Genomic DNA, 23,119 nt, shown 5'->3' with positions numbered 1-23,119 from the left:
TAGAACTGTTTCTATTTGATTCCTTTAAAACAGAACAAAAACCTATCGGGAAGAAAAGAAAGCTGACCAAATCAATATACATTCATTTAATACCATAAAAGGAAAGAAAAAGGGGACTGCTATAAAGTTCAGTTTCATTAGCAACCAAGAATTATAAATTAAAATAGCCAGCTATACATCATTTTTGATCTGAAAGAATGGTCATGTTATGTAATAATAAAGAAGCTGTCCTTCTTATATATGAGATGTGGCACAGTGTACATATGGCCCTCCTCGAAGGTGGCCAGTTTGGTGTTATTTATCAAATACTTTGATTATATGCCAACCTTTTGGCCAAGTAATTCTCTTAAACATTTATTTTTATCAAATAATTCAATAATTGTGCAAAGGTATTTGTTCAAAAATCACTTTGAAACATTGTTCACAGTTACCAGTGTTTAAAAGCAGTATCAATATATATCATAGATAATTGGTTTAAGTAGAGCATGGTACATCAATGAAATGCCTTGAAGCAAATTTTTTAAAAAATGAAGTATATATTGACTGCGATGGAGATTTTCATAAAATTAGCTAGGAAAAAAACCCCACCATGGATAACATAATCCCACTTTTGTTTTAAAAATTTTATACAGGATGATATTTATATTTATATATTTGCACATAGAAATCCTGAGAAGATACATACCAAAATGTTAATAGTATGGGCAATTTTAAATTTTGTTACTGTATCATTTTGTCATTTTCCTTGACAACTGTCTTTTGTGCAGTTTAAAAAAAAAAGGTTTCGGGGTGCCTGGGTGGCTCAGTCATTAAGCATCTGCCTTTGGCTCAGGGCGTGATCCCAGAGTCCTGGGATTGAGCCCCACATTGGGCTTCTCCACTGGGAGCCTGCTTCTTCCTCTCCCACTCCCCCTGCTTGTGTTCTCTCTCTCACTGACTGCCTCTCCATCTGTCAAATAAATAAGTAAAATCTTAAAAAAATAAAAATAAAAAAAATTTTAAAAAAGGTTTTAAATACACCTTAGACCTCTATAACACTATATGTCAACTATATTTCAGTAATAAAATTTTTTAATGAAAAAGAGAAAGATATTTAAGTGGAGGATAGTGAGAAGAAAGAAATATAAAATGTTCAAAATAATATTCAGAAGGAAAAATATAGAACATAAGTAGATTAAACTTTATAGGCAAGTCAAAGATAATGATATAAATAATGAAAACTAAGCATCTAAGACTCCACAAATGTAGTATAATTGTGTAATCTTGTCTATTATGATTATTATATTTGCAATGAATATATAGATTTTGTTAATTTCTTTCCCTTTACTGTGCCTGTACAAATATGTTATTTTTTTTCACTGAATTACATATTGTTGAAGCATCATGCTATGAGGCTCTGACACTTACATTCCTTCATTGCCTATGGCTCTCAATAGTGACTTTGTTTCACATGTTCAAATTCCATGGTACCCAGCCTCCCCATCTTCCTGAACCAATCCTTCTTCCTTAAATTCCATGTTTGTACCTGTCAGCACCATTGCCCACTATGACGACGCTGTGCATAATGTACAAAAATATATGTATTATCTGAGGATTACCAGAGAGCCATTTCATGGCCTAATTTCTGGCCCTCTATCTTCTACTATTTTAAGAATCTACTATTTAAAGATAGTAACATATAATATGAAGCTAATGAAAAGAATTTTGCAAAATTTAAATTCAAAAGTTGATTCATTTGCCTTGAATTCATTCATTTATGCAACAAAATGTATAATCTGAAAATTGAAAAGCAGGATGACAGTTAAAGTCTTAGGATCAGAATTAGTGTCTCTACTAAGAAATGCTCCTCTTGAGGAGGAAAAAAAAAAAAACCAAAAACCTCCTTTTTGTTTCAGAGTCATGTTGACTATTGAACAATATTAACTGTGTTTTTGCTAGGTACTCTACCAGGCACTCTTGTTTGAACAAGAACTAAACAGATTAAGGCTAGCAACCATTAAAATCAGTGACTTAAATCTAAAGATTGATCCAGGTTTATATAAAAAAAAAAAGAAAGCTAAAATTGAAAATGACATTTACAATATATATGATAGGCAGAGTTAATATTTTATTTGCCAAAGTTTAAAGAGTTCTTACAAACCAATAATAAAATACAGTAAGAAAAACAACAAATGGGAGCAGGGTTTATAGGGAAGGTCAAGAGCCTGCTGTGTCGGTTCCGAGGAGAGATGATGGCTTGGGGTGTTGTCACAGCAGTGGAGATACTGAGAAGTGGTTGGATTTGGGATATACTTTGTTGGTAAAGCCAGTCTTCTAAGATTTACTGGTGGATTGGACGTGGAAAGTGCAAGAATTAGTAAAATTTAAAAAGATTATTGAGTCTTAGACAACAGATACATGTTAGTGCCATTTAAAAAGTTGAGTAATATGGGGAAAGGAGAAAATGGGATGCGTCATATTGTTTTGACCATGTTAAATTTGGGATGCTTCAGACACATCAGTGTTGAGTCAGGATAGGCTCAGTTCTACTGCTGTGACAAACAGCCCTCAAAATCTGGTGGCTTCAAACTATAAGATTTCTTGATCATGCTGTATGCCCATCTCACATTGTCAGGGTCTCTGCTCCTTGTTATTCTCATTTCAAGACTCAGTTTGGTGAGATTATTGCTGATCACCATGGCATGGAAAAAGAATGAGTGGAGAATCACACACTGGCCATTAATGCTTCTGTCTGAATGTGACGTGTCATCTCCATACTCTTTTTATTATCCAAAGTGAGCCACATGGCCACACCTGATCTCAAATGGGCAGGGAAGTACCACATTACCAAGTCCTTGAAGGAAAACTGGATATTTAAAAGACTATCTCAGCATCCAAGTAGAGATATCTTCTATACAGTTCAATATATAAGTCTGAGTGGAGAGGAGAGGGCTTCAGACAGAGAGTTGGATATTGTTAGATATTTAAAATTTCACAGCTAGGGATAAAGTATAGAAACCAAAAAGAAGAGAGCTGAGGACAAAATTATCTATCGTTTAGAAATACAGTAGAAGAGGGCGCCTGGGTAGCGCAGTCGTTAAAGCGTCTGCCTTCGGCTCAGGGCATGATCCCGGCGTTCCGGGATCGAGTCCCGCATCGGGCTCCTCTGCTGGGAGCCTGCTTCTTCCTCTCTCACTCGCCTGCTGTGTTCCCTCTCTCGCTGGCTGTCTCTCTGTCACATAAATAAATAAAATCTTTAAAAAAAAAAAAAAAAGAAATACAGTAGAAGAGGAAAAACCATCTAAGGAGACATACAAAAAGTGTCGTTTATGTGTATGCGTGCACGCACATCTACGTGTTTCTGTCTGTGTTTATATGGGCAGACAGAAAGGTGTAGTAAATGGGTTTGAAGAAAAGTTAGGGGTATTTGTGACTTTTTTAGACAACCATGTATTAACTGATTTGCTAATGTACTCCAATATTATTTTTATAAACTTAGAAATCCAATAAGGTAAGGAAAATCTTTATATAAAAACTGTTTGGAAGTGGGGGCATGGGAGGAAAAATAACATTTAAGTAGGCTGAACAAGTGAGTATGAGGCACTTCATAAGAAGCTAGAAGGCAATGTGAATGTATGCCTGAACTCAGTTGTTAAATGATAGTTGTTACATAGAAGCCATACACTTGCATATTAAAAATTAAACAATCTGAATAGATGGAGCCCATAGACAGGTGTCCCAGAATGAAACCTAAAATAAGTCACTTATTTAGGATTCCATTTTTTTTTAAGAAACTGTGAAGAGGGACTTGCATATTTTGACTTACGACCGTGTTCTTTTGTAAACCATTTTATTTTGTTTGTCCCAATTTGTTGCATATTATTTCAGTACAAAGTTAGCAGTGGATTTCTCTTAATTATTGGGGTAAGCAAGATCTAGTATACAAAGTTCCAAAAAGAAAACAGAATAGTGTATAAATAAGGCTTTAGGAAATCTATTCTCTTGCATGCCAACTAACCTAATCAGACCTAAATCCGAAGACTAATTTTGTTTAGGGCTATCTAATTGTATAACAAAATGGGATGTTAAACACCAACTTTACATAATAACGACACACATTCTGCAGGATAATTGCTATTTCTGACCAAATTTTAAGTGAAGAAAGTTCTAATTGGGGCATTTTCATTTTAGTCATTTCAGTAGTCATTAGTCACACAATTTTTTTTATGTCACATGGCTTCAAAGAGAATTGGTGACACTTCAAGGAATTAGGCAAAAAAAAAGAATCTGATGCAAAGAGCAAAATTTAGCTTTAAAAAAAGGCTTAACCTGTTGAAATCCTTCTACCACTGCAATTATTCCCTCACATAAGAAACTGGGCGAAAAGTGTTATTTCCACTTAGCTCATTGGTTCTCAACAAGGGATGATTTTGCTCCCTGGGGGACATTTGGCAATATCTGGAGACGTTTTGGATTGTCAGAATGGGGAGGCACTCCTGGTATCTAGTGGGTAGAAGCCAACATCCTATTATTTATAGAACAGCCTCCATAATAAAGAGTTATCCAATCAAATGTGTCAATAGTGTCAAGGTTGATAGACACTGACCTAGCCTCAAATAAGAATGCAAGATCCCCCTATACTAAAATCTAACCTACGAAGATTTAAGCCTCTGATCTTCGTTAACTGAGCCCAGTTTACCTAGGATTGTTTGAAGACCTGGAATCTGTTCAAACTGCAAACTGTAAACATATGCGGTCCACACTTCCCATCATGCCTCACCAGTATCTGCCTCATTTGAAAAATATTCCCTGTCCTTTGATTTGCTGGTTTGCCTTAGAAAGTATGACAATAACTGAAGAGATTTGCATACTTGGACTTGCATACTTGGTCAAGAGGTTCAGGGTCAAGGACTGTGGGTATCTCAAAGAATTGCCTTTACTAACACTTTATTGTGAACATATGTCTTTCATTAAATAAGTAAAACCCCATTTTTATAAATTTGGGCAACTTTTATGTGCTTCCATTAAAAGCCAAATTCAAAATTAGAATTCTGTGGAAACAGAAAAGTTAAAATATTTCTATATTTAAGCATTATAACAAGATATAAAACTAGACTCAGGTACAGTTAAAATCTGAGCCTTTATCAAGAAAAACCTTTCAAATGTTCCAACCTAAACATCATCATTCGGCCCTTTCCATGTGGTCCAACAATTCAACTCACAGATTTTTGAAGAGGAAACTTTCTTGACCAAAGTATGGAATGTATTGTCTGTGCATCAGTTTTTTTTTTTTAAGTCACTTTAAGATGGCTGGTACACCTAGACCCAAAGATAAAGCCACCTGCATCAGTTTGCCCAGCCCATTTACAGGTAGGGTTTTTCAGGCATTGAAACATCAACCTACATACTTTGATTTTCTTCAAATGTGACAAAATTACTGGAGTCAGTTGTAGAAGTCAAGTCTTATGAAGGCTTTTTAGCAATTTTACGTTTCTAATTCATGTGAAATTGCTGAGAGGGTTATAATTATGATGAATGATTAAAGTATACGATTTATAGTATACCGATGTATAGAATATGAGTATCACATCAAGGAGTGGGGCTAAGTTTCAGCTTGGATTCTATAAAATGGCATAATTCTTGTGGTCCTGGAATAGATCTTTAACAAAGACACTGTATTACAACTGGTTAATAAATAGGAAGGCCTCCCAGATGGTGAGAAAGCAGTATTTAAATTTTAGTACTAGACAGGGAACATTAGGCACAGATTTGACAGAACAGAATTTTGTATATTGGTAAGTTGTGTAATACGGTTAATTTATCTGTTTCCTATTTGGTTATTGTCTGTCTTCTTAACCGTACTTCAACTGTACTTCCCCCAATGGTTTGTTAACTTATTATATCCCTAGAACTTGGGACATAATGGTAGTGAGTAAATATTTATGGAACCATTCAATGAATGAATATAAATGATGGAAGAAACAAGTCACAAACTGTGAACTTAGGTGTATAGTTACAGGGGAGAAGTAGGTGACAGTGCAAAGAAGGGAAATTGGGGAATGGTAGGAATAGGGAAGGGAGAAAGAGGGACATCGAGACCGGAGAAATAGCTTCCAAAATCTCTAGCCATCAACCTGGTCACCATGACAGATTCATCTGAAATTACTGTAACCAGTTCTCCAACATACATTTAAATGTTTACATCGCCAGACCATTTACCTCATTCTTAAGGGCTAGGCACAATAAAATACTAATAAAATTAATTATTGGGCTTTTTTCCCAATATGTGTAACTTAAATATGATTGAGCTTTACTCTCAGCTCTAGCAATCTGTTTTGTACCATGGGAAAAACATCTCTTTATATCTTAATCTTTTTTTCAAAATAGGGATAATAACATTATTATAAAAAGGAAGACTCTCAGAATTGTTTCATTTCCTTACCTTTTGTCTCTGTGTTCCCAGTTCAGGGGATGGTCCTCCTCTCTGATGAGGCCATCTCTTTAGCATTATTTTAGGACTTCGCTTTAATCAGTTATTTCCATGCTCTTGGATTTTTTAAAATTTAAGCGTACTTGACATGCAATATTATATTAGTTTCAGGTGTACAACATAGTGATTCCACTTTTATATGCATTATGAAGTGATCATCTCAATAAGTATAGCTACTATCTGTCACCATATAAAATTCTTACAATATTATTGACTATGTTCCCTGTGCTGTAAATTGCATCCTGGTGTATTATTTATTTTATAACTGGAAGTCTGTACCTCTTTACCCCCTTCCCCTATTTTGCCCATTTCCCCATCTCTTCTCCCATCTGGTTACCACCAGATTGTTTTCTATCTATGAGTCTGTTTCTGTTTTGTTTTGTTTGTTCATTTGTTTTGTTTTTTCTAGATTCCACATATAAATGAAATCATATGGTATTTGTCTTTCTCTGCGTGACTTATTTCCCTTAGCATACTATCTCTAGGTCCATCGTGTTGTCAAAAATGGAAGATTTCATTCTTTTTTATGGCTGAATAATATTCCATCTTTATCCAGTCATCTATTGTTGGATACTTAGGTTGCTTCCATATATTGGCTATTGTAAATAATGCTACAATAAACATAAGAGTGCTTATATTAACTTTTGGAATTAGTGTTTCATTTTCTTTAGATAAATAACCAGAAGTAGAATTACCGAATCTTATGGTAATTCTAATTTTCATTTTTTGAGGAACTGCCATACTGTTTTCCACAGTGGCTGCACCAATTTCCATTGCATTTCCACCAACAGTGCACAAGGGTCCCCTTTTCTCCACATCCTCACCAACACTTGTTATTTCTTGTCATTTTGGTACTAGCCATTCTGACAGGTGTGAGGTGATATCTCATTGTGGTTTTGATTTCCTCTTGGATTTTCATTCTGTTTTCTTCTACTAGCTTTATCTCCCCTGCCTTTGTATGAATATACATATGTATATGCATATATACATAAACATACATTTATATGTATATATATATTCTCTAACTGGCTTTCCCATTCAAAAAACTGTCTATTCCTCTTTTTCCCTTCACCACTAAGTCTCTTTAAATTAGTTCATTTAATCCTCACAGCAATCCTGTAAGACAGTGGTCCTCAGCTGGGGAAATTTAGCAATATCTGGAGACATTTCTGACCGTCACAGTTGGATTGAGGGGAACTACTGGCATCTAATGGGTAGAGGTCAGGGATGCTACTAAGCATCCTGTGAGGCTCAGAACTAAATGTCTAAATGTCAAGAGTACTTCTGTTGAGAATCCCTGCTATAAAGTAAACATTATCTTCTCCATTCTAGAGATGAAGAATACGAAGCTTAGTACAGGTAGCAGACTAGCCAAAGATCACATACTTAAGAAGTGAAGGAATCAGGATTTAATTCACACCTAGGGGGCGCCTGGGTGGCACAGCGGTTAAGCGTCTGCCTTCGGCTCAGGGCGTGATCCCGGCGTTATGGGATCGAGCCCCACATCAGGCTCCTCTGCTATGAGCCTGCTTCTTCCTCTCCCACTCCCCCTGCTTGTGTTCCCTCTCTCGCTGGCTGTCTCTATCTCTGTCAAATAAATAAATAAAAAATCTTTAATTCACACCTAGTTTTGAATCTAGAGTTGGTGAACTTTCTAATATATTGAAACTCAGTTTCAACCAGTTTTTTATTATATGTAAATTTAAACATTTTTGTGCATAATTCTTCATATGCATTTTTATTACTTCCTTAAAGTAGATTTGTAGAAGTGGAATTGGTATTGAAGGGAATGAATTCAGAGTTTTTTTGTTTATGCCACCAAATTACCTTCCTCAAAGTCCGAGCAGTTCACATCTCACCTGACCTGAACCTGCAAAGAGCAACACAGTTTTCTCGTAGCTTATCTAATCCTTGCCAATTTGATCATCTGCCTTTCCTTAAATAACAGACGAACAAAAATCTCTGCTGCTCACATAGTTTCCTTTCACTGCAAACCTATTGACCCTTCTGAGAAGAGGAACAAAGAAGTCTAGAGTTTTAACACTCCAGTCTGAACTCAAATCCTAGCTCTGCCACTTAATAGCGGGGCGGCATTGTGCAAGTTACTCCGAGTCTGCCTCTTCGTTTGTTGAATGGACCCCGGTGATCATCTCTACCTCACAAATGAGCTAATCCTTGTGGTGTATGTAGGACAGTGCCAGGAACAAGGCGGGGTTCTGAAAAGGTATCAGTCCCATTAGTTTTTGTATTTGCTTGGTCTCTTAGACTCTGTTGAAGTGCCATGATTCTGGACCCAAGAGGTGCTCTGACCCCCAGTATCATCCTCATTCTCCAAATATCATCTCTTTTCCAAGCCTCCCGTTTACAGGGACCTCACTATTTGCTAACATTCTGAAAGGCCTCAGCTGAGCTACCTATTGCCGAGCTACTGCTTGACCTTTACATTCAGGATTTGTCTATAACCTGGCATCTTTGCTCCAGAGCATTCTTCCATGCCCTACTACTAAACCATTTCCACCTAGGTATTGCGGATTATCCTCATCAGTAGTTCTCTGCTTTTGTATTTTCTTACATCAAAGTTCTATATAGAAGCATTTCCAAAGTATGCTCAGCCTATTTAAATAAGGAGAAGATTCGATTATCAGAAATGTTTGGGTTACATTGTACTCTCTATCTCATTTCTGGTGAGACACATAGCACATTAACATTTTTTTAAAATTTGAGAGTCCTGGAATGTGAATGTGAATTTGACACTGCAATTCTTGAATTTATTTTGTCAGATAATACCCCCCTTATTTTTTAAACAGTACCTATCACCATCTAGTAGTATCAGTGTTCAGTGGGAACATTCTTGCAGAGGAGGCAAAAGGATGAGGAACAGCCTCTAGCTTAGGGTTTCTCCATGTGGTCCATCTGACCCGCGTCAAACATACCCAGGCTGCTTTTTAAAAAGGCAAACTCCTGGTCCACTCCCAAGTCTTCTAAATTTAAATATCTCAGGATGGCTCCAGGGAATATGCATTTTAAATAAGCTGCCAGGGTAATTTTGATAACCTCTAAAGTTTTATAATTACTACTCTAGGTACCAACACTAGGCATAGAGTAAGGTACAAACACTATTAACGTATCCCTTCCGTCACTGCTGGCGGAGAGTTTACACCTGTGGCCTTTGATTATACTGTGAGGTGGATTGGGTAATGCTAAGAATCGTGCCCTATGTCTGGGTTTATTAGAAACTCAGCTTTCCAATCATACCCCTTCCCCACCCCTCAGGTCCCCGTCCACTGTGATCAATAGCAAATCGTTTTGCTGGTTGCTAGGGAGCCTGTGAATGGATTCTGTTCGCAACTCCGACACTGCTGGTGGGGAATCATTCCCTTCCCTCATTGAAAACAACTGTTGGCGGTCCCCAGGCTGGAAGGAAGAGCTAGAGAGGCCTAATACATTTCTTCATGGCACAGGATGAGAGCAGCTACAGGCCACCGGGTGTGCCCCGAGAGCTCAAACCAGCTCACTTTTTTCTGTGTATTTGTTTGTTCAGGGAAGTCATTACCATATCCCTTTGTACTTTTTGGGCTAAGAAGCTCTGAAAACTTCCATGGAGTTTTTCAGATGAGCCTAAGTGTATAACCAGTACCTCATTTTGGTTTTAAATCCAGAGTGAAAGTAGATCTGAACTTAAGACATATAAATGGTAGAAGATTTATTTGTATAGGTTTATAGTTTTAGGGTTTTTAAAATCTTTTTGCTCTTTAGAACTCTTCTGCTATATAATATTAACTTGTTAAAAGGTATTTTCACATTTTCCTTCTTTGGTGATTTCCACACTTTGTATCCTGCCAAGTTTGACCAGGATGATGTTCACTGACATTTGTTTTTCTAAATAGAAAATAATGTTTGATTGCTTTTAAAGGAGAGTTGAGGGTAGCCTCTGGTTGTGAAATATTTTGGTATGTTAAGTCGTTCCTTTTCAATGCATAAGAAATTATTTCATTCTTGGGACTGTTTTAGAGTCTACCTTTAACTAAATTGCCTTCCTGACTTGTGATAGTATTGAAAATTTGTATTTGCTACCCTTGGGCAAGAGGGACAGGGGGAAGATGCCATTCTTGAAAATTTTGACCCAAACTGTATTATCTATTTCCATCTATTTTTCCACGAGTCTGTTTCTAGAACATTTGCACTGGCTCATATTGCCTTAAGAAACCTCATCTCTGTTGATCACTCTTGCCCTTGCCCTATTTTCAGCATTAGTCATCTGCTTAGAAACCAATGATGACCTGGCCTGGCAGGTTATCTGCTCAATCAAAGTACTGTGGTTCGATTATGCCATGCTGTGCTTAGGGGTCAAAACACCCAGAGGAAAAACAAACACTTGGTGTTCAGCCATATTTTAGGGCAACGGCTTCCCGAATCTTCCCCCACTTTAGGTAGGCACCTCCTTGCCTTGGGTTAACCTCCCAGTCTCTCATAGGTGAAGGCAATCTGTGAGCCAGCCTTCTTTCATACATCATTCCTGCTTGTCCTCTCTGTTGGATTTTGGTGTTATTTATTGTTCCTCTCATTTCACCTCAGTTCAGTTCAGCAAGCCTTTATTAAGCACTTGCTAGGTGCCAAAAATGTAAAACTTACTGTCATCCATGATTTCTGTTTTTAAAGAGCTCACTGTCTCACAGAAACTTCTAACAGAGGGTGATAAAATGTATGCTCAGGATTCAGTGGCTCATAAGGAGCACGTGGCTGCCTGTGGCGTGGGTGGGGAAGGGTAGCTCCTGATTTGTTGAGGTCAGACATGGTGGGACTTACACCTCATCAGGCAGAAGCTATGATGATCAGAGTGGTGTTTTAGACTGTTGAGTCAAGTAGCAGGTGAAGGTGAATTTAATGGGAGGTGGGAAGACCTATCAGGAGATTCTCGTAAGAGTCAAAGAAAGAGGTGGCGAGGGCCTGAACCAAGGAAAGTTTTAAGGAATAGATGATGATGTGAATGAAAAATGTGCCCCTTCCCAATCATTTGGGTTAGATTCATTCTGGGAATTTAGTATGTGATCAGCATGAGCTGGAAGTTGACGCATTCTTTTGCGTTATAAGTCGTGGGTTGACAGCTTCTCCTCCTCAGGGGAAGCACCACTCTGTCCCCATTGCTGATCCCAGCTTCTGTTTGTTCCTGTCTCCCAGAGTGGCCTCCTGCCTCGCTTCCACTGGGCTGCTCGACGCCTCTGCTCATCGAGGTTTATATTGCCCATCCTGATGCACTTTTCCTGATTACAGTCACTGACAGACATTGAACACTAGTGGGCTTTACCGTCCGTATGACACAAAGTGACAAATGAGAATAAATTGTTGTAACCACTTGTCAGTGATTTTTTTGGTAGGATTTTTTCTCACTAAATCAATGCACCAGAACATTTCTGTAGTTTAAAAAACAACAACAAAAAAAGCAAGCAAGGAGAATTTGTGATGTCGGCCACGTTCTGTGTCTTATCTATTGTCTCTCAGTAATCTGTAAAGCTGTTTTATTTCTGATATGAGCCTGTTCCTTTGTTCCTTTCCTCTTACATTTTTCTTTTTTTTTTTCTTACCTTTTTGGGGGATCTAGAGAGAGTGTTTTAAAATGGGAAATTCCTTAAGAAGCCTACAAAATGTATTTTCTCCATTGAGTTAAAAAAAAAAAAAAAAAACCTCCATAGCAATAAACTTGGTTTAATGTGGTCAGTTTTATCACAGATCAGGCCTGCCCAAGGCAAGGGAGCCCAGCCAGTAATTTGGGAAGCCTTTGAAGCCACATGCACATGTATACATTAACCTCTAAAACTAACCATAATTTTAATTAACATAAAATAATCTAAAGACATGCTGATTAGGCACCGTGTGGCTTGAACAAAGCATTCTGGGCAGGGGGCTGGGGAATAGAGAACTCTGACCATTCCTATCCCCAACAAACAGGGCTTTCTTTAATCATTTAGAAGCACATTTCATTTTGCTCAACTTTTTTTTTTCCTTCCACGATGTTCTTGGAGACCAAAAACAACAAAATTCCAAAAGCTTTTGCTAATTAAAACGAGAGGAACTGAAACTGTTATAGATTATGTCAGTTAAACCCCAAATTAGAAAAAAAAAAAAAGGCTCCAGATCTCTTTTAAAGTATATGATTTACGCCATATTCCAGTAAATTGATGCAGGCCGAAAACTTTTCATTCATTTCTCTTGTGTGTCATGTGGGGCACTCTTAGAGCAGTTGGTTCTCCTAGGGACAAAGCAGGAAGAATTAACTCGAGCCAGTGTTGCTTTTTATGATATGCGGTTTTGAGTTTCAGAAGAGTGGAGTACAGTGTGAATCATGGAAGCGACCGACTGAAAAATCCTCAACTCTGTAACAAAAAGCAGATTTTTTTCCACATTTCTTCCAAGTTTTTATTTCACATGCAAGTCTGAGATACAAAATATTCTGTAAAACTGTAAGGAAGCCACAGTAGTTCTTGCTGTTTGGGGGTTTCCCAGGGAGAATCGTGTTCAGAATGTTCCTTTTTTTGCCAAATGGTTTATTATGTGGACTGAACGGCCCAACAAAACAGACAACACCATCTCCATTTTATTATACATGTTATTTACTGGGGTTTCCCTGAAGAAAGCTTAAGAATTCTTTCCCCGTGAGTCACTGACCAAGTGATTGTTTTTTTAAAATATAAACTTTCCTTCAGCTGGTCAATTTGGAACACAGTCTTCTCATCTTCTGTTCACTTCAGGGCTGCTTCGCCTTCATCTGTAAATGATCATGTCTATAGCCAAATCGAGTGCCTTCAACGTAGCCAATTTCTTTCCATTTAACACTTAAGTTTAAGAAATCAACAGCCTGGTCAGGCAAGATTCAGAGGACACTATCCTCTGAACGTGACCTACATAATTATATTTTCATTGCTTTGGCAAAATGCCTCTCCTTGGTTTAATTTGTGCTGGAATTAATGGGATGTAGAATTCACCCTTTCTCCCCAAGAACTGTTGGTGATCACTGCACCCAGGCCATGTTACGCTTTTACCTTTGTGAGTGGATTAGAAAGTGTTGTCCTCTATTCTTGTCTTCTTATAGAATAAGGATCTGTAATCATCGTCCTTGCTAGCAGTTGAACTTTCCAATTAAATGTTGACACCTTAACAAATGTGTCAATATGAATGTTAATCAAGATCAACTTTTCCTCCTTGAAAATAGCTCTATAATTGCAATCATCCATTCTGAAGGAACAATGTTATTTTAGGGAATATTTCTGAACCCCTTCCCACCCACTTTCCCAGTGGCTATAAGAAGCCTGCCGTTGCCAACTGAGTGGTCTAGAATCCCTGCTAATTACCTCCTTCCACAGCTTTTGATTTTGAGCCCAACTGATGGCGCCAGAGGCTGAACCACAGTCAGATCTACAGGCCCCTGATTTGCCAGATGGAATCTATGCAGTTTGTTTCCTTTCTCACAGTGTTTTTATGATGGACTCAGCTCAAACTGGAAATAGAATAGGAATTACTTCAAAATATTAATGGCTGATGGTTTAAATTTTGAGAAAAATAGCCATGGAATCCTAATTCATTGCCCATATGGATGTGTGAGTGAGTGAGTGTGTGTGTGTGTGTGTGTGTGTGTGTGTGTGTGTGTGAGCTTACAAAAGGATACACGTAAACATATCATAAAATTGTTTTTCCAAAGATGTTGGCATTCTTTTAATTATATTCCACTAATTATACAAATACCAAATGCTTCAGAATACATCACATTTGATATCCTTATAAAGCTTTTATTCCATTGCCTATTGATGGCTGATATGTAGGGTTTCATGTCCAAATCAGATGTGCCTAGAATATTTGCTGAGTGGCATCCTTTAAAAACCTGAACACAAAGGTTTAGTTTCATCGTGTTTAAAAATGTTTGTTTCTCAAAAAGTATTTTCTCAGCTATAACTTGCTTTCTTATTTGAGTTTCCTTCAGAAAGAGAAATTGATTATGCTAGAGAAAATAACGTGAGTGGACAAAACAGTCTGAGACAACTGTGAGTTAAAGGCTGTCTAAGTGAACTACTTTTCTCCCTATTAATTTGGTTCCAAAGGCATTTGGGGTGGTGTGGTAGTAAGTCAAGCATTTCAAAATCTATAGGGCAGAGTGAATGGAAATTTAGCTCTCAGGTTTTGTTTTTTTAAATTGATGGGAAATCAGAAAATCGTGCATAATTTTAAAGAGCAGGTAATCTAACCCCCACACACACACAGCCTGTGAATCATTAGAATAAGTCTTCTTTGTCAAAGTTACCAAACTTCTAAGTATATTTGTGCTCACCTAATTCACTTATTACCCCGCAGACATTTAGTTAGCACCTTCATGTGTCTGATGCTTGTGCTTACTGCTGGGTATACAGCGTGAAGGAACCCTTGTTCTCAAAGAGCTCCCAGTCTGGTAGGGGAGACTGATAAGAAAATCATTTGTCTCACCCTGTATGATAATTGCTGTAATAGTTATGTTAGGAAGTAAAGATGAGAGGTGCCTAATTATTTTTCCTGACAAGCAGGAATGCAGATCAGAAAATGCTTTAGAAAGGAAGTGACTTTTGCAGTGAATTTTGAAGGCTATAAGTAAGAATCTGGGAGAAGGCTGGGGGAGGGGCATGGATCTCAGGCAGAGGAACAGTATATGTAAAAATTCAGAGAAATGAGAGTGTGTTGGAGTAACTAAAGGTGGATGACTACGACTACATAAAGTTTGTTTGAAGATGTGCAGGGGGCGCTGAGGGAAAGGGGGTGTAGATAGATGACAAATCTTGCTGAGCTCTATATGCCATGGAAAATTAACTAATTAGCAGTATAAATGAAAAAGATTGTCTATAGCATATTCTTTTTATGGAATTAAAAATAACTGAAAAAACACTTCTTTAAAACTACATATGGATGCAATAAAATAATAATAGGAGAAAGGCAAGGTAATGACGATTGTCCTCACTGATCTTTGCCTCGGGTGGCAAAGGCAAGGAGATGACGAGTTGGTTGGTGGAAGGTACCATATGAGTAGATGCAGATGGGACTTATCTTTAAAAAATCCCAGCTTTTGGTTTTGGTAATGAATTCACTGGTGCTTATTACATCATAAACATAGCTAATTAAAAATCTAAATAAATAAGTAAATAAAATTGCTCTGCACATTGACCAATGATGAAAGACTGCCATGAACCAAGGATTATGATTCATCCAATTCTTGATACTTGGCGGAGACAGGGCAGCCTCAGAATTTTCTAAAATTGTTGAAGTCCACCAATTCTTAGTTCAGGAAACAACAAGTCCTAAATAGGATTAAATAATAAATAAATAGATACCCAGGCACATCATAGTAAAACCATGGGACACTGAGGAGAAAGAGATCTTAAAAGAAACCAGGATAGATCACCTACAAAGAAAGTGGAATTAACCTATTGATCAGTTAACCTGTAAGCATCATTGCATAAATAAATGTTAGAGCCAGGACTCAGGTTCATATCTTCTGATTTCTATTTCCATGCCTTTCTAATATTCTATCAAAATTTATCACACATTCTTGTATAGAATATTTTGTTCACTGTCATTAATGCAAACCAGAAAAATAATAAAATCAAGGAACTCAAAAATTTGAAAAGCTGGAAAAAAAACTTACTAATAATCTAACATATGAAAATTTCAGTAAAACTTATTTAGGTACAGAAGAGAAGGGGGAAATAACATTTGTTTAATGCCTAAGTATGTGCCAAGCATTATGCTAATGTTTTTTAAAATGCCATTCGGTTCTCACAACAGATATTTATGGGTTGTAGCTCTAATTTCCATTTTGTGGTATGAGAGATCATGGCTTGGAGAGATGAACTAACTTACCTGATTTCACAGAGCTGGTAAATGGTAAATTCAAACTCTGAAGAGGTCCCATCCAACCCTGCCCAACCTTCCCATCGTCTCAGTAGCATTTTGAATAAATGAATAATGTAAAATTATATTACCCGTTTGGTGTCACCAGATGGAACCCTTTCTGGGTAGCCTTCCAATACCACCACTCCCAATATCAGGGTTCCTGACCCTGCAGACTTGCCGAGGGATATCATTTCTTCTTTTGCACTTCTCTAGACCTCGTTCCCACTCGGATACTTCACCAGTTTCTCCACCACATGCTTGGTTATCCATTTAAAGTAGACGGACTATTTTCTAGTGGTGCAAAGGTTTTGGAAACTGGCTCTTATACTGGACAAATTACTGAATACATTTGAGCCTCAGTTTCCTTGGAGGCAAATGGAGAGATAACACACACCCTTCAAGGATTAGTGTGATGATTAAATGAGAAAATAAAATCAATAAGGCCCTTAGTTCTGTCCCTGGCACTTAGAAGTTCTCAGTAAGTGATTAGTGGTGCTAATGTTCAGTGAGAGCTTATAAAAGCTCAGTGTTTTCCTTTTCACCTCCTAGTTTGTCTAAGTGACCCATCTTTACTTAGTCTGCTGGTTGTGTTCTGATATAGCCTTGGACCAAGTTGTCATTGACTTTAGACCATTTTAATAAGAAAATAATTATAAAATATTGTTTTTAATTTCACATAAACATAATACAAATGGATATAGGAATACATTACCAAATACCCATTTTCTAAATCGAGATTAAAAAATTCCCATTCATCTCCTGAGTCTAATTCACTAGAGTGGAATACATGAAGCCAATGTTCACTAAACTTCTAAAGAATTCACATGTTATTTAGGGCATTTTAGCCGAAGAGTATTTTCACACTCAGGATTTATTATACTGAATGAAGTGGCTATGCATAATCATTTTAATGTTACAGTGATACGTGAAGAGGATTATTATAGTGTCAGCAGTTAGAAACACAGAAGCACTAAATACACATGTATATAGCAGCTCATCCTGAGGCCAAAAGAGGGAGGAGGAGAGGCAGAAAAAATATATGCTAAATCAGTAAACATGTACATTGGATGATGCATGCACGTGATACATACAAAATGCTAAACTGGCATAGATTTCTGGAAAAAAGAAGGCCTGTTGTTTACTCACATTGTACAAATGATAAACCTAATAGGCAGAAATTTTTATATTTTACATTCCAACTAATCTATTATTTTTTTCAAACAAAGAAGATAAATAAAAGTTGTTATAGAACATCTTTCTTCTCCATGTTTAGTGGCCACTGACTTGCCATTTCCATTCTTCTTTAGGGCTTTCTGGAATGGTAATAAGATTGTGAAGTTGCTCACATTTTTCATACCCTTCCATTTTATCTCATTAGTGTGTGTGTTTCTTGTAGGTGGAGTATTTCTCTGGTTAATGACTTAATATGCTCATGAATCTAGATAGGTGGATTTTTTTTCACTTTGCAAAACAACACATTCAGTGCCACATAGTTATTTATGCAGCATTCAGACTTTTAGAAGATTGCTAACTATTGTGGGGTAACTAGAAAGGACGAAAGGAAGTGCTTAGCTTTGGAGAAAAGTAATGTAAAAACAGTCCTCCACGGAGCACAGCAATGCAATAAAACATCTAGATTATCTGTTAAACTGTCAGAGACCGGAGTCTGCTAGATAGAGACCGACAGGGGAAGAAAAAAAATTGCAGTTCTTACTCATGTTATACTGACTTTGTAAAAAGGATTTTGCTCTCTTTTACACAACACACAATTCATAGGATCTTTTTATATCAGCGGGTAACTCATCCATCTGCATATCCATGGAACTTGCCAGCTGTTAACAGCACAGCATAACACTGCTGAACAGTTCAGGGTGCAGGGATAAGAAATATCATTGTCCCATTCCCAACTGAAACAACATCAGCAAATGTAGGCCAGCTAAATAGAATTATCCAAAATGGAGCCTGTCTGAAATTCCAAGTCTCCCCCCTCTTCTTCTTTCTTATGGCTGAAATTCATTTGCATCCACTGAAGCCCTTTAAAATATTACCCTCCTGGGAAACCCTGAACCCCCTTTAGGATACTTATAAACATTCAGTTGTTTCTGATCAGACCTATGTAGTTTGTAGTTTGAGTCCTCTGACTCATATTTTAGTATACCAGCAAAGAAAAGTCACTGCCACAAATGTAGCAAATATTTACCATCTAGATTCTCTTGGTTCCGGGACCTCCTGCAGCATTTTAAAAATTTTCTATACCTACTTTATGCGTAAAGGTCATAATTTCAGTGCTCCCTTCGGCAGCACACATACTAAACGTCATAATTCAAGAACTCTGACTCTTATCTGAGCCTTTAGAATGATAAATAGAGAATTTCTTGTGCCTAGAGAAAATGCAAAATAGGAACTAGCAAGTTCCAAAATTTAGCAACAGCGTAATTGATAGCTTTCTCCAAATATCTGTTAAAATTTTAATATAATAAATCATAGGATTTTTTTTAAGTAAAATTATTTAGTGACAAGAATTTAGCACTTTCAAAGCAGCCACATGGGCTGCTGCCCAGAACTCCCTTAAAGATTGCTTTGCTGAGGCTGTTCGACATCTGTCAGCGTTTTCAGCATAAACCATTGGCTCAAAAAAATTCTTCAGGCTGAAACTTGATATATCAGGTCTCAGCTCAGGAGTTTTTATGTGTATGCAGGAAAATAACTTCAGCTGTTTTTAAGTTAGAGCTATAGAAAAAAATCAAATACCACGACACACATTTAGTTTATACGTAGGTAAAAAGAAAATGGACTTCTACCCAACTAAAACGAATGGAAAACATGTAAACAATTCAATGGTCGCAAAGTTTTCTTCACACTGTATTGCTGAAACAGGATGTCTTCATTGGAGCTATAGTGATCGCATTCTTCGTAGGATAGTATATGGAACTCTGCCCGGCTTTAATTCCAGAGGTCAGAATGTGCCCACCTCTTGGCAGCTGAGGATGAACGGCTTAAGTGACAAATTCCGATCCTTCAGCTTTCCAGATCATTGTACAGCCAGAGGCTAACACAATAAACAGCATTTGCCAAAAGGCATCGTGATCCGCTGGTGGACTGTGGTTCTGCACAGCTTCGACATGCATTATCTTGACGTCTAAAATTACTTCTCAGCGTACAGCTGTGTGTGTGATACTGGACTTCATTCCACTGGGTGATCCCGTGTAGTCCGGTTACAACAAGAATGCACTTTTGAACCGAAAACTGTCACTACAAATCTCACTGAGAGTACAAGAATTCATGAAGAGTCCCAGTTTATTGGTTTGTAAGGATTTGCCAATGAAGGTAGAGAGACTGTGTCTTAAAATTGTTATTGCATTCAAGATGGAAAAATCATTTTAATGAGTGAACCACTGATTTTTTGATGTGAACGTTAATTGAAAATAGAAAGGCAGGGAATGAGCAGGCCTTCACCACACCAGTCCGCTGTGCCAGGTGTCTCTGTTGTAGGCCTTCTTTGAACTAAAGAGTCCCTAAATCACTACAGCATTTCTGAGGGTTACCTCAGGGGGGAAAATCTCAAAAATGTATAAACAATTAAAACTGTACTAAAATTGAGCCACTGTTTTACTTATAGATATCCGTGTGGCTCCCTGACCTCATCACAGAGTCTTCTATTCTGATAGGATTTTCTTCCCCATAGAGATGGAAAATGCCCCGGTTTTCCTGATTGATCTGTACTTATCGCACTGAACTTAGAGCTTTGAAGGCCGAATTTCAGTTCTACCTCTTCAACTCATATTGTATGGCCTTGGAAAAAGCACGCATCTTTTTTGACTGTTAGTTTCTGAAAAAGGAAATAAGTCTATGTCAAAAGCTCAAAGCGAGTTATATATAAGTAAAACAATTTGAAAATTGTATACCTCTATATTTATACAAAGTATATATTCATATGAATAGCACACAGAATTGTTACTAGCATCAAAGGAAATTAGAAGTCTAAAGTACCTGGAACCCAAGTAAAATTTGGCAAAAAAAAAAAAAATGATGGTTAGGATATAAATTGCTTTTAGTATCGACCTCTGATTCCACTTATTCATGGTTTGCAAAGTGTTTTGCAAGGATCAGTAGCTATTCTGAATAGCTAATAACAGTGTCAATATCCAGTAGTACTTAATACATACTGGGTTGATGTGTATGTGCGTGTCTGCGGTATTAAAACATTTTGCTATAGGATATTCTGAAGTAAAAGAGAAGACTTAGCACTGATCAGAGTTCTCAAATCTTTATTATTTTAAACTGTACTAATCTTAGAAAAGCATCTTTTTTTTAAAAAAGATTTTATTTATTTATTCGACAGAGAGAGAGACAGCCAGCGAGAGAGGGAACACAAGCAGGGGAAGTGGGAGAGGAAGAAGCAGGCTCATAGCGGAGGAGCCTGATGTGGGGCTCGATCCCATAACGCCAGGATCACGCCCTGAGCCGAAGGCAGACGCTTAACCGCTGTGCCACCCAGGCGCCCCAGAAAAGGATCTTTTTAAAAGGCCTGGGGACTTTGATTTCCAGCAGTTTTTTAACTAGCTATCTTAACATCAAAACCTCTAGAAATGTTGTGAGAAGTGCTCTTTTAAATTTCTAGTTGAGCTCACGAGAAAGATAGAAAACGCTGTGGTGCCAACATAGAGAACAGGGAAGTAGGGGGTTAAGACTATGGTGAAGCCACAGCTGTCTGTGGGGCATTTGCCATCAGTGTACTCAAGAGCTTTGGGTTTCCATGGTTATGTGGGGATAGGAGTAAAGGTGTCAGCCAGAACAAGTTGGACAATTGAAACCAAGCCCTCTGCAGTAAGCAGGACCCTCAAAGATATACACCTTCAAGAAGAATCTATCTGCCAGTAATGGAAGAAACAAAGAAAGCTGTTTATCTCAGCCTAAACTCTGGGTAGAAGGAAAGAAAAACCTTCTTGGAGAATCCATTGTTAGAGAATCCATATAATTTGGGGTTCAAGTTTGTACCACTTACATGGTCAAGCAGAACGAAAACTGAAATGTTAAGTTAAAGTGGTCCAGCTTGGAAGCAGTTCTGGGAGCCTGTAGAAACATAAATATTCTCTGAAGGTACACACCCCCACATCAAACCTAATAGGATTCACACAAATAAAGCCCAGCTGGACATAAATACATAATCCAATATTTAAAAGTACCCCCCGCGAAAGAAAGAAAGAAGGAAGGAAGGAAGGAAAGAAAGAAAGAAAGAAAGAAAGAAAGAAAGAAAGAAAGAAAGAAAGAAAGAAAGAAAGAGAAAGAAAGAAAGAAAGAAAGAAAGAAAGAAAGAAAGAAAGAAAGAAAGAAAAGAAAGAAAGAAAGAGAAAGAAAGAAAGAAAGAAAGAAAAGAAAGAAAGAAAGAAAGAGAAAGAAAGAAAAGAAAGAAAGAAAGAAAGAAAGAAAGAAAGAAAGAAAGAAAGAAAAGAAAGAAAGAAAAGAAAGAAAGAAAAGAAAGAAACCATCATGAGTGAGTCAAGAGAATAACAGTAGAAAAGAATTTGGACTATGTTTTTTTTTTTTTTTAAGATTTTGTTTACTTATTTGAGAGAGAATGACAGAGAGCACGAGCGGGGGAGGGGAAGAGGGAGAGAGAGAGAGAAGCAGACTCTCTGCTGAGCAGGGAACCCGATGCAGGAATCGATCCCAGGACCCTGGGATCATGACCTGAGCCAAAGGCAGACGCTTAATGGACTGAGCCACCCAGGCAACGTGGACCATGTTTAAAATGTTTAAAGAAATAAGAGCAGATCACAAACTTGAGAAAGGAACACCTTTTTAAAAAGACAATGCATATGTTTTAAAGAGCCAAATAGAACTTTTAGAAATGAAAATGCTTATTGAAGTTAAAATTTTATGAATATATTAAACAGCTGAAGAGAGACTAAGTGAAACAGATCATATACTGATCGCATGCTGATAAATGTTTAATAACTATCTCTCCTGGGGAGTAGAAGAAAGCCCCTGTTATTTAATATTTTCCAGTTTCCATGCTGCACCTACTCCTACCGTGGCCAATTTTAAACTACCAACATGATGACAGTGAATACAAAACTGGGAAAAGATGTTCTCTGTTGGTTCCTGGATGCTGGTACACCCCAGTTCCTACAACGACTGGTTGTATAACTGAATAAATTGCCCAGAATGCAGCATGGAGAGAGAGATAGGAAATGTATGAGACATGAAAGATAACATGAGGAAATCTAACATATGTTTAATCATCATTCTAGAAGTGATTAGGAGAATGACTAAAATTTTCCAAAATTGATGTAAGTCATGAATTCTAAGATCTAGGAGAACCACAGATAACATGCAGATACCCATTGTAACGAAACTGCCAAACACCCAAGACAAAGAGACAATCTTAAAAGCATCCAGAGGAAAAAAGAGAGATCAACTTCCAAGGATCAAGAATTAAGACTTCTTAAGAGCAACAATGGAAACCAGAAATAATGGAATAATTTTCAGAGTACAGAGAGTGGAATTGTTAACCTAGAATTGCATAACCTAATTAAAGCATTATTTTAAAGTGAGGGCATAATAAGGACATTTCAAACAACAAAACAGCATTTACCACCAGTGGATGAACACAAAAAGAACCACTTAAAGAGGTGTTTTAGGAAGAAGGAAAATGATCCATAAGGATTATGGACAAAGAAATGGATAAACATTTAGGTAAATCTAAGCCAACGTGAAAACAACAACCATAATAATAATATC

The 23,119-nt window shown here is 37.4% G+C and overlaps 1 protein-coding gene across 6 annotated transcripts in view; it reads left to right on the top strand.

Annotated features, from left to right (window-relative positions):
* DNM3 (dynamin 3) overlaps positions 1 to 23,119 on the top strand; it is a 524,707-nt gene that overhangs the window by 439,556 nt on the left and 62,032 nt on the right. The window lies entirely within an intron of this gene.

This window comes from Ursus americanus, chromosome 2 (genome assembly GCF_024610735.1).
Source record: "Ursus americanus isolate L20-20 chromosome 2, mUrsAme1.1.p, whole genome shotgun sequence".
NCBI lineage: Eukaryota > Metazoa > Chordata > Mammalia > Carnivora > Ursidae > Ursus > Ursus americanus.
The sequence above is the reverse complement of the archived record's forward strand: the minus strand, read 5'-3'. Positions and strand labels throughout refer to the sequence as shown.